This window comes from Castor canadensis, chromosome 8 (genome assembly GCF_047511655.1).
Source record: "Castor canadensis chromosome 8, mCasCan1.hap1v2, whole genome shotgun sequence".
Lineage (NCBI taxonomy): Eukaryota > Metazoa > Chordata > Mammalia > Rodentia > Castoridae > Castor > Castor canadensis.
In genome coordinates this window covers 92,557,008-92,562,375 of record NC_133393.1, presented here as the reverse complement: position 1 = coordinate 92,562,375, position 5,368 = coordinate 92,557,008, and the positions used below count along the sequence as shown (strand labels likewise).

At 34.7% G+C, this 5,368-nt stretch overlaps 1 pseudogene; it reads left to right on the top strand.

Moving 5' to 3' along the window:
• Positions 1–3,898: 3,898 nt before the first annotated feature.
• On the top strand, positions 3,899–4,439 carry LOC141425920 (chromobox protein homolog 3 pseudogene; annotated as a pseudogene).
• The last annotated feature ends 929 nt before the right edge of the window (positions 4,440–5,368 follow it).

Here is a 5,368-nt window from a genome sequence, read left to right as displayed (position 1 = left end):
CCAGCATTGGAAGAAAAGCTAAAAGAGAAGCAACAAAAGCCATTCAAAGAGAGAAATTCAATGCAATAAATGCTTACATTAAGAAACATGAAATACCATATACATAAACAACCTAACTATACACCTCAGTGAACAAACTATCCCAAGTTTATCAGAAGGAAAGAAATAACAAAGAGTAGAGCAAACATGGATGAAATTGACAAATAAAAAAATTTGACAAATATTGAGCTAGGCTAACCAAAACATAATAGAAGAGAGAGAGAGAGAGAGAGAGATTGGAGCCTTGGTGAGCATCTGAGGTTTGAAGAAAAGGAACTGAGAGTTAGGCAAAAGCAGTATTTAAACCTTAGTTGATGGATTAAACATTCATAAATTTTCCATTTACACTGAGCAACTGAACATCAAAGTCAGTAATGACAGTGATCAATAATTTGGAATTATGAGTCTATAATGAAAGATAATCTGTAAATGAAAAGTTTATAAAGATTGAAATATTGAAGTAGTATTCATGATATCAAAATACTCATTAATTATAAAGATCAAAGATACTGGTATTGTGAAGAAGTCTACAAATTGTTACCTTAATAAATAAATCAAAGAAGACATCATTAGTCATGAAAAAATGAACTAGTATTATGTGATGCCTGATAGAGTTGAATGAGAAGACAGCCACACTTCTGTGATATTTCTGCTAAGGTTCATGAATCAAATCTAATCATACAGAAATATCATACAATTCTGTATCTTTTTTATTACAAAGGAACATTTTGAGATAATTGGTGAAATTTGAATAGGATTGAAGGGTCAGATATTTGTAATGCAGCTATGACATTTGCCATGGTCCTGGATGAACTTACTAAAGTCTTTCTGAAGAATGCAAGAAGGGCTTGCTGCAGCCTTGTAATTGGCTGTGTCCCTGGGTGAGCAGACAAAAAACCCCTGCAGAAAATATACCCTTGGTGTGCAAATGTTCTGCCTTAACCTGCTTGGTGATTAGCAACCTGCATAGCCTGCACTCCAAACCAACTCCTGTGGCAAGATCTGAAAGGAATTACAAGCTGCAGTGACAACCACTTACCCCTTCCCATACCTGGCAGATTTAAAACATAGAGGATGCTGAGAGAAGCATCTGAGAACCTCAACTAGGAGGAATTTTTAATTCACATTCTTTCTTCCATCAATTCTTTTATTATTTTTTATTTAATTTTCTTCATTGTTTTCATTTTTGTTTAAGTATTTTGAAATTACCTTGCTCTTCATTATTCTTTTAATTTTTAGGATTTTATGTACATATTTTTACTCAATAATCTCTCTCTCTCTCTTTCCCCCTTTTCCATCCAAACTTCTTTTCTCTGACATTTCTTCTGGTGAAGGATCAATCCAAGGACCACACACACATTAGGGCCTCCCAGCTCCACTGAGAGGAATTAAGCCCAGCTTCAGATACAACCTAGTTCCTCATTCCCTTCTACTAAAGACACTTCTACTCAAGCCACCCAGCTATTGACCTGTCCCCAGGATAACACAGATTGGGGTATGCTAAGGTCCAGCTTTTTGATAGGTACCATCATAGTAACTGCAGACAGAAGAAACACAATAGTTGGTGACATATCATCTATGTGAATCATTGACACTGATCAAAGCAGCAACTGGTCAGATCAAGTAGTGCTGCTACACCAAGTCTGAAAGGGTGTCCCACAGAGGAGGTGCTGTAATTCCAGGCCCACCCTCTTCCCATGAAGTACCTAGACCTACACTAGTTCTTATCATAAGACAAGAGCTTCAAGTCCTTCAAAATGCCTGAAAGAACCAACATCAAATATCAGAAATATTATCAACATCACCTACAGAAATACCCAATTCTTAACAGAGACTACCATTCCTGGAGTAGGAGTTACCACAGAGGGGACAATCCACATATTTCACCCCCTATATCACATCATCCCGAAGTGTCAGCGTGTCCCAACTCTCACAAGACTTATAGAGTCACTGAGGAGTCAGTGGGCCGCTTTGACCCCAAACTGTGCAAAGCACAACCAAAGAAACTACATAAGCCATCTGAATATAATCTTAACACTATATAACAAAGTGATACTTCAAATTTTCTGCCAATGCAGAAGAAAATCACATACTATGAGAGTCACATATAAATCAGTACAATTATCTACCCCCATAGATGTGCAGATCTCAACTAAGAAACACAAGAAACATGGAAAGCATGGTAAGATATCACCTCCTAAAGTTCATAACTTCGTACCAACAAATTCCAAAGATACTGAAGTGGATGAAGTTCCAGACAAAGAATTCAAAAAAATGAGGCAGGCACAGTAGATCATAATAAAGAAAAAAATGAGAATAGTGAAACTGTACAAGACATCTGGGAAACCACTGGAGACCAAATATCCACATAATCACAATAGAGTAGGGAGAGGAGCTATAGGCTGAAAGCATAGAAAATATTTTCAACAAAATAATACCAGAAAATTTCCCAAATCTTGGAAAATATATCAACATTCAGGTACATGAGGCACTTAGAACCCCAATACTCATGACCACAAAATGATTTTCAAATAGTATCTTATAGTTAAATGGCTAAAGGTGCAGGATAAAGAAAGAATATTAAAATCTGCAACATCAAAGTAGCATGTCATAGTTAAAGGCAAAATCATTAGACTAACAGCAGATTTCTAGCAGGAATATCTAAAGGCAAGTAGGCGTGGAATGATGTATTTGATATCCTAAAAATAATAACTGCCAACCAAGTTTGCTATACCCAGCAAGGTTATCCTGGAGAATTAAAGGAGAAGTAAAGACATTTCATGATAAGCATAAACTGATGAAATTCATGACCAACACTTTTACATTACAGAAGATTCTTGACTAAGTACTACAACAAGAAGAGGAAGTAAGGTAAACAAAGTCAGGAGAGAATCTGAAAGAATAAATCCCACTAGAAGAATATCAGGCAAGTAAGCGTAAGAAAGAACCAAACATTTTCAACACAGTCCACCATCAAATTTCTAAGATAAAGAAAAGAGCAAGAAATGAATATGGAATGTTCAAAACAATCAGAAGAAATCAACAAAAGGATAAGAACAAGCACATACCTTTCAGTAATAACTCTAAATATAGGTGGTCTTAATTCTCTAACTAAAAGTCACAGACTGGCTGATGTCTTCTGTTTTTTGTTTTGTTTTTTTTTTTTTTTAAAAGACTTAACAAATGCTGTCTACAAGAAACTCACCTCACCTACAAAAACACATACAGACTGGGAGTGGAAAACTGAAAAAAACTCAAGTAAATGGAATTAAAAAAAAAGCAGAAGAAGCTATTATATCCAACAAAATAGACATCAAAATGAAATAGGAAAAGACAAAAAGGTCACTATATACTGATCAAGGGAACAATTAATCAAGAACATGTAATGATTATAAACATACATGCAGTATCTCAAAAATATTTTTAAATTACACTACAAGTCAGATGTACTTAACAGAACAGAATATTGTATCCGACAGCTGCAGAGTGCACAATACTTTTATCACCACATGGAAATTGCTATAAAACAGATTGTACATTAGGCCACCTAACACATCTTTACAAATAAGAAAATGAAAATCATTTCTTATGTATTATTGGTTCATAACAGAATGAAACCAAATCAACAGTAAAAGAAACTGTAGAAATTATATAAACACATGGGAATTGTACAACACAATAGTGAATAAACAATGGATCATTGAAGAAGCCTAAGGAAAAATTTAAAAATACTTTCAATCTAATGAAACTAGAGGCATGTAGACCCAAGGTGCTGCAGGACTAGCAACCCAGAACATCAGAGTAGTAGCTCTTCAAGTCTGCAAATAAAAATTGCCTCCAGTAAAGCTACACTCTAAAAATGGGAAAAAAGCAGAATGGAAAGAGTAAAAAAAATTGAACAGTTAAAGTCTAAAGAATTTGTGGTAGAAAAAGTGCTAGACCCACATGTAGTGAATGGGAAGGTGGAGTATTTCTTGAAGTGGAAGAGATTTATGGATGCTAATGACGGTTGGGAACCTAAAGAAAATTTGGGTTGTCCACAGTTAACTGAACCATTTCATAATTCTCAAAAAGCTGGTAATGAAAAAGATAGTACAAAAAGAAAATCTTTATCTGATATTAAATATGTAGGTAGCAAATCAAAGAAGAAAAGAAATACTCCTGAGAAACCCAGAGGCTATATGTACCAGAGATCTTGATCCAGAATAGTAATTGGTGGCACAAACAGCAGTGGAGAACTGTTCTTTCTCATGAAGTAAGAAGATTCAGATGAGACAGACTTGGTGCTGTCAAAAGAGGCAAATATGAAGTATGCTCAAATTGCAATTGCTTTTTTTATGAAGAGAGACTGTCAGTCTTGTCCAGAAATGAGGCTCAATAACTGTTTGCATTGCTTATAGCAGATAAATGATAGATGATAGATAGAGATGGATTGATAAATAGATAGGTAGATGACAGGTAAATAGATATAAAATCTGAGTCTTGGCTGCTGAATTATTGCTGTGAAAATTATATTTGAATAAAAATCAAGTTCAAGGTATTGGTTTTGAAAGTACTATTTGGGGAGTTGGGATTTTTTGGGGAGTTGCTTTTAGTTTTGCATCAATAGCACTGGTTACTTTCAACAAAAAAATTACGCAGTTGCTTCTTTTATCAAAAAATATTTGATACCATGACATATTTCCTCTGCATTTAGGAACAGGCTTTTCTAAATACTATGAAAATTTTGCAGTCATTATTTAATCAGAACTTATTTTTAAGTGGTATCAACATACCATTCTGGAAGGAATCGAGGACCATTCTGGAATTTTTTCTTTATTTGTTTGTGTATATATATATATATATATATATATATATATATATATACATTCTAGACCTTGCTACATTCTAGACTTTGCTTTGTTGAGACAAGGTCTTGCTGTGGAACTCAGGGTGGCCTTGAAATTGCTCCTTAGCCCAGGCTGACCTCCAACTTTCAATCATCCTACCTTCATCACACAGGTGCTAGCATTACAGGTGTGCACCACAACACCCAACTTGTTTCGGTTTTAAATAGACACATAAATGTTACAGTTTATTTGCAAAATTCCTGAAAGGAAAAACTTTTATCACTGCCAACAATTTCCTTACCCAGATAAAGTCACTCAACAAATCCTGCTTAGTTTTCATTAGCTAAACAAAACTAAGAGGATATTTAAAGGTTTCTCTAGTGAGACATTCCTGTAAGAAAGTTGAAATCTATGTCATAAATCATGGAATATCTAAGACTTGTCTCATGGAAAAGTAATTGACTCATTAGAGATGTTGGAAATTTAGTACCTACTGGCCT